Source organism: Delphinus delphis, chromosome 8 (assembly GCF_949987515.2).
Source record: "Delphinus delphis chromosome 8, mDelDel1.2, whole genome shotgun sequence".
In the NCBI taxonomy this organism is placed as follows: Eukaryota; Metazoa; Chordata; class Mammalia; order Artiodactyla; family Delphinidae; genus Delphinus; species Delphinus delphis.
The window spans coordinates 99712358-99725663 of record NC_082690.1 but is presented as its reverse complement, the minus strand read 5'-3'; the positions used below and the strand labels follow the sequence as shown (position 1 = coordinate 99725663).

At 46.3% G+C, this 13306-nt stretch overlaps 1 pseudogene; it reads right to left on the bottom strand.

Moving 5' to 3' along the window:
• Positions 1-9919: 9919 nt before the first annotated feature.
• Positions 9920-10902, bottom strand: LOC132430319 (olfactory receptor 10V1-like; annotated as a pseudogene).
• Between the last annotated feature and the right edge of the window lie 2404 nt (positions 10903-13306).

Here is a 13306-nt window from a genome sequence, read left to right as displayed (position 1 = left end):
CCCCGGCCGGCGCCGGCGCGCAGCGCCGATCCGCCCGGCGGACCCGCCCCTTACCTGGGCCGCGCCCCGCGCTCCTCCTTAAAGGGCCAGTGCCCCGCCGCCGCCCGGCCACCCTCCACGCCTCTCACTCCACCTCCGTAGCTCCAGGTCCCCCGATGGAGCAGCAATGGGAGATCCCGCCGCGAGTGGGTCTGTCTGACCTCAATTCCAGCCTTTCCATTCAACAGCCATTCACTACCTGTGCCGGGCTCTGTGCTAGGATCCAGCCCTCAACAGACTGATTCATTGCTAGGCGGCGCCAACATCCCGTACACGAGGAACTCTAAGACAACGTGATTCGTGCCGTAACAGGTGGGAGAGAGAGAGCAATTAATTCTGCCTGGAGGAAGGGCATTCCGAGTAAAGGAATGCTCATGGTCCGGGGGACTGCGTGCTGGAGCTGAAAGAGTGTGTTCCTCGTGGAAATAACTGGAGGTGAGGCGGGGTGGGGAAGGCTGGGACGAAGAATTTGGATTTTATGGTGTTGGCAATGGGGATCCTTAAGAGAAATGCAAGCAGTTCAATGACGAAATCAGAACACCTGCCACTAACAAAGTGTATACCTTTGGCAAGTTATTGTTTCTCTAGGGGACTCCGTTTCTGTATCTATAAATCAGAGATATTACCCACTTCCCAGTTTGCTGTGGGGCCTTGTTGACAGAGGAGGAATGACTGATTCGTCACCTGTGGAGCAGAGCTGTAAGAGGAGGATGTGTGTATTGGAAAGCTTAAGCTTTCCTACCTGATCCCCTAGGTGAGTAGTACCTGATCCCACTTTCTGAAAAGTGGGCGGTTTCTTCGCACTGCCCCTCCGTCTTTCTCCCCTCCCTGGCCCCACACCTCCACCCTCTCTTCCCTCTTCCCTATTTATCTTCCTTCTTGGGAACAGATGACATATCCAGCAGCTATGGAGTGGAGCTCAATAAATAGGACTGACTGGCCTAAGATTCAATCCTCAAATCAGGGAAAGAATCTGAGCTATGCATCCAGATTAAAGGGCTGTAGGACTTCCCTGGTGGTGCAGTGGTTAAGAATCCGCCTGCCAGTGCAGGGGACACGTGTTCGAGCCCTGGTCCCCATATGCCACGGAGCAGCTAAGCCCGTGCGCCACAACTACTGAGCCTGCGCTCTAGAGCCCTCGCGCTACAACTACTTAAGACACAACGAGGGAAGCAGCCACCGCAATGAGAAGCCCGTGCACCACAACGAAGAGTAGCCCCCACCCACCGCAACTCGAGAAAGCCCGCGCGCAGCAACGAAGACCCAACGCAGCCAAAATTAAATAAATAAATATTTTTTAAAAGGGCTGTAAATATTTTCGTAATTCTAACAGAACTTTGCCCTGTTCTGCAATCTTAGCGCTTGCTCCGTGCTGACTTCATCCTCTCCCATGAAGATACGGTCTGTAATCCTCGCTCTAGTCCTGCACACTTCCTTCTACCCCAGGCGCTCGCTAGGTGAATTAATTTCCAGTCTTTGGTAAAGGGAAGGCTTCTGCGTCCCCTGGTGGTCAGAAATGGAAACGGTAAGCTAATCAGAGATCGCATTCCACCTCCCTTCCGTAACAAATTTTTGTTAATGGGGATAGCTAAGTTTCCGCGCTTCAGGAAAAGAGAGTCTTCTGAGGAGACAGATATGTGAACAGCTCTTTACATTAGACGTCTGAAAAGGACCACAGGAAATGATCAAGGATGGCCATTCAGCCTCTGCCTGAATGCATTTTAATTTTTTCAGTTTTTTCAAACACTCAAGCATCTTCTCTGGTTGAACAGTTCCAACTGTTGTTTAAAAGTGTTTTGTTATATGAAACAAAAATTTTCCTTCCTATAACTTCCACCACTGTTTCTTGCTCTTCGCCTTTGTCCAAACATTTAAGAAATTTAATCTGTCCTTCACAAGACAGGCTTTCCATGAAGGGACAGTAGCTGCGGAGCCACAGAACGATTGCTGACACACAGCCAGGAGGACTGAGTTCTAGACACAGTTTCTGCCACAAAACAGCTATCACTTGACATCGCACAATCTATTCTCTCATCTGTGAGGTAAGGAGGCTGATCAAAACTAGTGATCCTCGAACTTTTCCAGATCAAGAACATCATACGTTCTTTATTTTCATTTGTGGATATCTTGTTTTGAATGATTCCATATCCCTTAGAAAATACATTTACTAGGTAATCAGAATTTGGTTTCCTCAAACTCATAGATACAGAGAACAGACGATTGCCAGAGATGGGGGGCGGGGAGCAAAATGGGTGAAGGGAGTCGAAAGGTACAAACTTCAAATTATAAAAAAAGTAAGTCCCGGGGATGTAATGTACAGTATGGTGACTATAGTTAATAATACTGTATTGTATATCTGGAGTTGCTAACAGAATAGATCCTAAAAGTTCTTATCAAGGGTCCTCTCTGCTATTGTCAAACTTGTTTTTATAAACTCCTATTTTATATTTTATTTTGGTATATCAATCTTGAGTACTTTATTGTCACGTCTTCATTGGTAACCCCCTTCCCTATGACAGTACAGTGTGTACTCAATTTTGGAGCATGGAAAATACATGTACTTGTTTTGTACCTGTAGTTTGGATATATAATTGACATCTTTGGGCTTTGGTCTTTCCAAAATTTTAAGGCTGTAATGAGGAGTCACATTTACAATCATCAATATATTCTCTACAGTTCTCTACAAATGAATATGCTCCCTTAATTAAATCATGATGCTGGAAAAAAAAAAAGGTCTTATCAAAACAAAAACAAAGTTGTGGGCTTCCCTGTTGGCGCAGTGGTTGAGAGTCCGCCTGCCGATGCAGGGGACGCGGGTTCGTGCCCCGGTCCGGGAAGATTCCACATGCCGCGGAGCAGCTGGGCCCGTGAGCCATGGCTGCTGAGCCTGCGCGTCCGGAGCCTGTGCTCTGCAACGGGAGAGGCCACAACGGTGAGAGCCCCGCGTACCGCTAAAAAAAAAAAAAGTTGTAACTATGTGAGGTGACGGATATACTGTGGTGATCATTTTGGGATTAACATACACACACTACTATATAGAAGATAGATAACCAACAAGGACCTACTGTATAGCACAGGGAACTCTATATTCAGTGGTAACCTATATGGGAAAAGAATCTGAAAAGGAATGGGCATATGTATATGTATAACTGAATTACTTTGCTGTACACCTGAAACTAACACATTATAAATCAACTATACATGAATAAAATTTTTTTAAAAATCATTATGTTGCACACCTTAGACTAATGCAATGTTATATGTCAATATATATTTCAATAAAACTAGGAAACAAAAAAGAAATTTGGTTTCCTAGGAGAGGATATTTCCATGAAGGGGAAAAAAAAAATGACCTTTTGGTTAGCCTATGTGGCCATAACAGAAATGACCATTTGATTTTCCTTAACCTTTTTACACATTGAAAGCAGCATAAAGAGCGCTCTTAACCGCACGTGGAGTCCAGGAACCCAGGAAGGGAAGCATCCGTAGAGTTCGCTTCTTATGACATTCTATTCGAAGGGAGTTGTCACAGACGTCAAGCCTTTTTTTAAAAACTCCTATTAGGTATGAACCCTATTTTGTTCATTTTCTATTAATATTTGCTCTTCCTTGACAGGCAGAAGTCTGGATTGCAGCAGCTAGTTGTGTAAAATAAACTGAAGAAAGTCAAGTTACTGAGGGACAAGGGACCTGGGTGAGGAGAGGCCATGGGCTGGTGAGGAAGACTGACATTGAGCCCAAGTGGACTGTAAGGTCTCCACGTATGGACAGTGACTTAAGGTCCCAGGCTTAGTAGGATCCCCCTCCTCTCTGATGTATTTTTATTTTTCTGCTCTACCAGGGTGCTTGGTTTCCCACCATGTCTAGTGTGTAGCTGTTTCCCCACTAAACAAATATAGCAAGATTAAATGAAGTGTTTGCATTTTGGCTATAGAGGAGTCAGCCAACACTTAATTTCACCTTTACAAACAAACCAAAAAGAGGATCCTGGGGTTTGGGGCTCCGCTTCCCTCTCTCTTTCCTCTAAGCCTGTTTCTTTCCCACTGGAAAGTAAACACTGAGCCTTACACCACCTTGACCCTCAGGGCCTGCTGAGGAACAGGTGAGACCACTTTCTGGCGATTGTACCTGGAGGCAGTGTCCCCAGGGTGCGGTGTTCAATAGAAAGAGATAAAGGAGCTAGAAAATGGAAGGGGAAGGTCCTTTCTGTTCCCCACAGCAATTCTTCCCCACTGCAGGGAGGATGGAGAATACACTTCCTGACTTGAAGTTTTCACCCCCTTACAGTTTGTATTAGTTATCTATTGCCGCATAACAAATTGCCCTAAAGCAGCTTGAAACGACATTACCCTCTGGTTTCTGTGATTCAGGAATCCAGGTGCAGTTCGCTGGGTGCCTCTGCCTCACTGCAATTAAGGTGTTGGCTGGAGGCTGCGTCTCATCTCATGGCTTGACTGGGAAAGGATCTGCTTCCAAAGTCACTCACGTGGTTGCCAGCAGGATTCAGTTCTTCAGGGGCTGTACTTCACCCCGTGGGCCTCTGCATAGGGCAGCTCACAACATGGCAGCTGAATTCCATCAGCCCAAGCAGGTGAGAGGGATAGAGAAAGAGAGAGAAAAACCAAAGTGTTTTTGTAACCTAGTCTCGGCTGTGACATCACTTTTGCCATACTGTATCGATTAAAAGAGAAGCCCTAGGTTCAGCCCACACTCAAGGCCAGGAGATTACACAAGGGGGGGAAGACCGAGAGCCATCTCAGCCGCTGCCTAGAACACAATTCAAATCCCAAATTCGTGCCACAGTTATGCTCTTTCACCTTAGAGCTCTCTTCTCCCCTGTATCTGAACTGGACAACTCTGACCCATTCTAGGATCAAGTGTCCCTCAAACACGCTTCCCTGACAGCCTGCACTTCAAGATAGCCCTACCACACTGTGTAACCTGGTCTAGTTCCTGTACCTTCTATGAGCTCCGCGAGGCCAGCAGCCTTGTCTCTCCTTTTCACTAATGCGAACCCAGACCCCAGCCTCGGCCCCAAAACGTCCTTGTAGGCGCTCAGTTAGGGTTTTTACCAAATGAATTAAGTGAAGCTTCTTGTCCTATGGCTCCATTATGTCTTTCTTCTGATTAAAATTCATCAGTGGCTCCTTATTACAAGATTAGGGAGTCCAGACTCTTCTTAGAATGGCATTCAAGCCCTTGCGCAGTCTGGCCCCAGCCCAAGGTACTGTCACTCCCTGACACACACAGCCCCACCTTCAGCTTCCTCAAACACCCACCTCTTCTCTGCATCGAATACGCCCAGGATTTCCCCCCCATCTCTGCCTGATTTGTCCTTTTTCCATTTCATGTCTGACAAATCCCTACTCCTCCTCCAAGACCGAGGCCTTCTCCAGTTCACGTCTCCCTGGCCCTCTGCCCTCCCGCCCCAAACAGTACTTGTTCAGATCTATTTTAAAAGCAGGGCTTCCCTGGTGGCGTAGTGGTTGAGAGTCCACCTGCCGATGCAGGGGACACGGGTTCGTGCCCGGGTCCGGGAAGATCCCACATGCCACGGAGTGGCTGGGCCCATGAGCCATGGCCGCTGAGCTCTGCGCGTCCAGAGTCTGTGCTCTGCAACGGGAGAGGCCACAACAGTGAGAGGCCCGCGTACCGCAAAAAAAAAAAAGCAAACCCTGGGTTGTCTTATACCTCGTTGCTTACATATCTGTTTAGAGCAATGACCAGGTATTATATTATTCACCTTCCAGGGCTACTGTGAGGTAGGTGCACTGCAATTATTTGGAGGATAAATCAAAGAATAGTCGACTACTATTCTTGTGTAGTGTGTGACTACACACACACACACACTCACACACACACACTCCCTAGGGATTCTCCTCTCCTCTCCCTAAGGAGGAAAGACGATCCTTCCTGGATCTTAAAACTAAATGCAATTGCAACTCCCTGTACCACTGAACTGTGTGTTTAAAACAATGTATTTTAAAGACACAGAGGACAGACTTGTGGTTGCCAGGGGCAAGGGGGTGGGTGGGGAAGGGATGAAGTGGGAGTTCGGAATTAGCAGATGCAAGATATTGTACATAGGATGGATAAATAACAAGGTCCTACTGTATAGCACAGGGAACTATATTCGATATCCTGTAATAAACCATAATGGAAAAGAATATGAAGGATGTATATATATATATAACTGAATCACTTTACTATACATTAGAAATTAATACCACATTGTAAATCAACTATACTTCAATAAAGTAAATTTTTTAAAAATAATGTGCTTTGTTTATAAAGATGTTTTATATCATGTTGTTCAGATGTTTTCCTAACACGAATCTCCCTATACCACATACCTATGCCTATGATTTAACAATATAAATAATTTGCACCATATTCGTTTGTTTTTATGTTTATACAAACTCCTCAATCCCTGGAGCCCTTAAGCACGTAGTTCTCCGAGGAGCCTGGTAAGGTAAGTGGGAAGACTCAGTGAGGAAACCTTAAGCAGAGAAGCCTGCCATTACTTCTGAGCTGCAGAAGACGTGCTTGCTTCTTACAACACCTGTGAAACACCTATCAAGAGTAACAGGATAAACATAGGGAAACCTTAGGTGAAAGGAATTGAACACTTATGTCTTTAAACTTCTGGTATTTAAAAAAATGAGCCATCTAGTGCATTTCTCCATGTCGATGTTTGAATAACCACGCTGCCTCTTTTATTATCCTTTTACAGTTTGGGTTTTTTTTTTCCCTTGGAGATCTCACAATAACTCGGGGAGACAGAGTAGATAGTATTGTCCCCATTTTATTATGCAACTGAATTGTCAGAAAAATGAAGCGATTTTCCCAAGCTCTTATTGGACAGTCATAGCATGTTGGGAGAGTGGTTTTGTGCCCAGGCTTTGGGGACCACGCTGCCCAGGTCAAATCTCAGTTTTATGTTTACTGGCTGTGTGACCTTGAACAAGTTACTTAGCCTCCCTGTGTCTCAGTTTCCTGATATGTAAGCAGAGATAATAATCGCACACATTTCATAGGTTATTATGATGATAAATGGGTTGGTATATGACAATCATTAATTCCCTTATTCAATCACTGGAAAGGAAGCCTGCTAACTCATAACTGCACTGTTTTCTCAAAGAGCGTGGGGAATTGAGAAGTGCCTGGAACATTTCAATCACTAGTGAAATCGCCCTCTTTTTATCCAGTCAGCCTTAGCCATGGCAGCATTTTCCAAAGTAGATTCAGCAAGATAAAATATTTCCTAAGAGATTCCAAGGAATAAAAGAGTTTGGTGGTGACAATTTAGGAAACATGCAACATGCATCCCTCATCTTGGAGTGTCATGACTGCACGTTTGCACAGTACAGGCACTGAATAAACCTTCAGTAAACCACTAGTTTTATTTTAATCAGCACAGTATTCTTCACATTTGTTTGACTGTATAATGCTCATTTCCTCCAAACACCTATTATCCAACAGGATTGGTGTCCTACAGATAATAACACTGACCTAGTAGAATACTGCAGTAGAACATAGGAGGAGCAGCAAGCCACTGTAAGTGAACCAGAGAAGATGCTTTTGGGTCCTCGTCTTTCAAAAGAGTAAGATGACATTTCAGCTTCGTGTAATATGACTTCTGGTCATGGTTTCTGCCCTATAGGCCTGTGATACACGTCAGAAAAAATAAAAGAAAAATGTCATGGCACACGTGTTATGCTTTTCCAGGTAGGGAAACAGAGGTTTTTTCCCTACATAGCTGATTCCCTTGTTTTTGTGCCCCCACAGTTCTCTCCTTCAGAAATGCCCTTCCTGCCCCTCTGCGTACCTGCAGACCTGAAGACCTGGCGTGGTGCCGCGCATGTGCCACCTTCCCCATCAAACTAACCTGGATTCCCTTCGCTGACCCTCCTTTGGTGGCTCATAGCGTTGCATCACTTGGCCCTTGGTGTAATCGTGGTGTATGTTCTCACATACTGCTGGACTTTTAACTTCCTTCCGGGCAGAAGCTGCCTCTTACTTACCTTTCCATTTCCTGTTCCACCTACCACAGGTGGGAGCATAGTACACAGTAGAGTTCAATAAATCATTGCTTACTGTCTCTTTCAATGTTGCTGAATAAATAAATCCCTCAGTGATCAACAGGTAGAAGAATGAGTGAGCTTCCTCTACCTTACGGAGAGGGTAAAGCATCTGTGTTCTGCCACCGTTGCCTGGAGACAAATGATCGTTATCAGAATGATTATCATTCTAAGACTGCTCGGAACCGTACGAATGAGTCCTTTCACCTCCTCAATGTATCCAGTCAGTGTTTGTCTTCACAGAATTAGCTCTGTTTTACCTGAATCCAGATTTGAACCAACACTGCCTCTTTTCTACACCAAGGGGCTTAGTGAACAAAGCAATTTTTCCATATTATGCATACTTAGCACAATACACACACTAGTATTAGTCCATTTGGGCTGCTGTGACACAGTACCACAGACTGGGTGGCTTTATAAACAACAGAAATTTATTTCTCACAATTTTGGATGCTAGGAGTCTAAGATTAGGGTACCAGCATGGTTGGGTAAAGGCCCTTTTCCAGGTCACAGACTTCTCATTGTATCCTCACATGGCGGAAGGAGCTAGGGAGCTCTAAGGGGTCTCTTTCAGAAGAGCACTAATGCCATTCATGAGGACTCTACCCTCATGACCTAAGCACTTCCCAAAGGCCCCGTCTTTTAATGTCATCACACTGGGCATTAGTAGTTCAACATGTGAATTTGGAAGGAACACAAATATTCAGACCATATCAACTAGGGGTAGGCAGAAAGGGAGAATAGGAGATAAACGTGTATGCGTGTGTGTGTGTGTGTGTGTGTGCAAGAGAGTGAGAACGAGAGACGAAAGGGACAGAGAGTGGGGAAGAGAACAAATGGATAAAGGGAGAGGGATTTGGAAGCAGACTAATAGAGTCAGAGATTGAGATGGAGACAGATTAGCTCCAGGTATAAAGTTAAATAAAGAGAAACTAACAAAACTTTAAAACTCTAGTGCTTTCCCTGTCACTTTTCCCTGGAAGCTAATTTAGGATGAAAGAGAAATAATTCAAGGCGGCACGAGCTCAGCATTTACGTCATGGGAATCATGATTGCGATGGTCCTGGTTTGATCTGCCTCTTATTCTTGGTTCTGCCCCTGCCCGTACGTGCAACGCTAAGAACCTGAGAACTGCATCTGGAGAGAAGTCCAAACCAGAGCACAGACTTGATGCTGAGGATAGTGATAATGATGTACCCTGCTACCTCTCCCTCTAAAAGTCACAAAGTAGGGACTTCCCTGCTGGTCCAGCGATTAACACTTCCGTGCTTCCAATGCAGGGGGTGCAGGTTCAGTCCTTGGTTGGGGAAATAAGACCCCACATGCCCTGCGGCAAAATAATAATAATAATAAATGGAAGTCACAAAGTATTTCCACTTAATATATCTTTTGAGCGTCATAACTATCCCAGAATTTAGGTCTTGTGGGCATTTGAATCCCTATTTTAGAGATGAGGAGTCTAAGAATGAGAAAAGGAAAATGCCGTTTCAAAAACTGGGCTTCCCTGGTGGCACAGTGGTTGAGAGTCCGCCTGCCAATGCAGGGGACACGGGTTTGTGCCCTGGTCCAGGAAGATCCTGCATGCTGCGGAGCGCCTGGGCCCGTGAGCCATGGCCGCTGAGCCTGCATGTCCGCAGCCTGTGCTCCGCAACAGGAGAGGCCACAACAGTGAGAGGCCCGCGTACCGCAAAAAAAAAAAAAAAAAAAAAAAAAAAAATGACTAGGAAGAAGTAACAGTGTAAACCCGATGACCTCTTAGGCCCTGTCTCCCATCTTTCAGAGAGCATACCCATTTGTCTCTACCCAGCAGTGTTACAGAGGAACATCCAGGGTGTTTGTTGTGTTTAGGATGACAGGAACCTCATCAATGCTCTCTTCAAAGCATACTTAAGCTCTCTGTTCTTCATGCTGGAGATCAAGGGGTTCAGCATAGGGGTGATGAATGTGTAAACCACGGACACTACCTGGCCCCTCTCTGGAGAGTAGCTGGAGCTGGGGCACAGGCGGCTGAGGCTCGCACCTCCATACTGAAGCAGAACCATAGTCAGGCGGGAGGAGAAGGTTGAGAAGGCCGTGTGCCTCCCCTCCAAAGAGCGGGTCTTCAGGATGCAGCCACGATGAAGACATAGGACAGGGTGACAAGCAGGAAGAAGGGGATGGTGAGGACAGAGACACCAACCACAAACAGAGTGGCCTCGTGGACCCGGGTATCTGCACAGGCCAGTCTCATCACAGGAAGGACATCACAATAGAACACACTGACTTCTTCGCTCCTGCAGAAGGGGAGTTGGAAGATGAGCACAGTCAGCTGCATGGCCAAGATGAACCCCAACACCAGACAGCCCAGGGCCAGTCGGGCACAGAATCACCAGCTCATCACGAGGGTGTAACGCAAAGGGTGGCAGATGGCCACGGACCTGTCATGGGCCACGACGGCCAGCAGAATGCAGTCAGCACTGCCCAGGAATATGAAGAAGAACGTCTGGGCACCACAGCCAGGCACGGAGATGAGGGTTTTCTCCATGGACAGGATGCTTGTCAGAGTCAGAGGGGCAACGGTGGAAGAGTAGCAGATCTCCAGAGCTGCCACGTTGGCCAAGAAGCACGTGGGGGCGCGGAGAGAACGGTCAATCCAGATGATGAGAGAAATGGAGAGGTTGCCGCTGATGCTGACCAGGTACGTAATCAGGAAGGTCACGAAAATCAGCATCTGTACCTCGGGGAGTTTGGAGCAGGGGTGGAAGTGGAAGTGAATCATTCCAGTCTGGTTTGCATCCTCCATGTAGTCAATGCATCGGGCCTGCTGATGGCACAGGCGCTGCCCCCTGAGGATAGATAAGTGTCAGGACACAGGGCTCCTGCTGGACGACCCATTCAGCTCCTGGCCTCTCCCTTCCTCCCTCAACTAAAACCATCTTTACCTCCAAATTCAGCAGCTTACTTCTACAACAGCTTTTTTGTTGTTGTAAGCACCCAGAAGTAGCTCCCCACTGAAATCTTTCTTTTTTTAATTGTGGTAAAATATACATTACGTAATATTTATCATCTGAACCATGTGTAAGTGTAGAATTCAGTGCCATTAAATACAGTCACAGTGTTGTATAACCATCACCCCCATCTATACCCAAAACTTTTCTATCATCCCCAACAAAAACTCTACCCGGTAAACTAAGGATCTCCTCCACGATCTCCTCCTCCCAGCTCCTAGCAACCGCAATCCTACTTTGTCTCAGTGAATTTGCCTATTCTACGTACCTCATGTAAGTGCAATCATATAGTATTTGTCCTTCGGTGTCTGGCTTATTTCACTAAGCATAATGTTTTCAAGGTCCATCCATGTGGTAGCTTATATCAAAATTCTGTTCCTTTTTGGGCTTCCCTGGTGGCGCAGTGGTTGAGAGTCCACCTGCCGATGCAGGGGACGCGGGTTCGTGCCCCGGTCCGGGAAGATCCCACATGCCGCGGAGTGGCTGGGCCCATGAGCCATGGCCGCTGAGCCTGCATGTCCAGAGCCTGCGCTCCGCAACGGGAGAGGCCACAACAGTGAGAGGCCCGCGTACCATGTTCCTTTTCATGCCTGAATAATATCCCATCATATGTGTGTATGCCACATTTTGCTATCCATTCATCTGTTCATGGACGCTTGGATTGTTTCCACCTTTTGGCTATTGTGAATAATGCTGCTGTGAAAATTGGTGTAGAATATCTGTTCAAGTCAGCAATGAAATGTTAACCCACAGTATACTATTCCTAGACCACAAATCCCTACGCCCTCAATCCCTTGTCTGGTTGTCATTGACCAACAGTATGACCTTGAACAACTTGCTGAAGCTTTCTGCTTCAATCTCTTCATCTGTGAAGACGATATAGGACACAGCAGGTAGGATTGCTATGAGGAGTAAATGTGTCTGGCCCCTAGGAAACTCCCCATAAATGTTAGCAATCATCATTAATACTATTCTTCTTCCACCTTTTCAAGACCACCTTCGATGCCTCCAGTTCCCCCAAATAAGCTTCCTTTGGGCTTTCCTTCATGCCCCATCCAACCAAGATCTATGGTCCATCTCTTTCATCAGTCTTTTACCAATACTGTCACTGTCTTTGATTCCTTTTGATCTTCTGCCAACCCTGTTACCTTCTGTAATATCCAGCATCTTTGTTCCAGGCTGAACATGACTAAAGAAGATCACAAAATTCTGCTGACTGGTGCCACGGTAGGGATAGAGAGGTATTATCAACGCCAGTGCTGTCCCCAAGGCTCTCAGTCAGCTGCTCCTTCGGGTCCCAAGACCGGGGCAAATTTCCCTGGTCTCTTTAAGACCTCTCTTCTGCTACCTCCTCTCTCACCAACAGTAATGACCGAGCCTCCAACTTCACTGGAAAAAAGAACAGAAGCTACCTGGAGGCAACTCATCATCATGCTCACCAGCTCTAGACCCACAACACTCTCCCTCCATATACCCAGTAGCAAATCCCCATATGCCTCTCTAGAAGTGTCCCCTCTCCTCTGCAAAGCTAGTGGTCTCAGTCCCTCCTGCTTCCTCTGTGATCTTGCTTCACAATCATTCAGTCTGTCTCCAGCATCTGCCTCTGCTCCACCTCTACAGCAACTTTACCTCTCATGGCCAAAAGCAACTTCCCTTCATCTTATATCATCCTCTAAAGGCTCCTTGTCTCCTTTGCATTTCAACCATTTCCTATTCTTTCTTTAGCACAGTCTGGTTCCGGTCTTACACCCAGAGGCCACTCTAATGAAGGTCACCAATGACTTCCAAATTGCTGAATCCAGTGGCTATGTTTTGACTTGATCTCTGTTGCACTGGAAGCTCCCTTTTCCTAGAAATTCCTCACCCAAGGACTCTGTGATGCTATTCTACCCAAACCTTTTTTTCCCACCTCTCTGGACACTATGTTTCCATCACTTTTGGAGACTGCTCTTCCTCTTAGTGATATGCAAAGGGAAGGTTTTGTTGGTTAATCTAGGTCTACCCCCCAAGATCCACTCTCCACCCTGCTCTGCTGCCTGGGAGGCTGGTCACTAAGGACTGAATCATCTGAGCTCACTCACCCTGTGGCTTCTGGTTGGATGTGGCCAATGAAGGTACTTGAAAGAAAATAAAGAGTAGCACAAAGTTACGTAGGGTATTTATCCCTCTCCCCATACACACACCACTACCCCCTTCTCC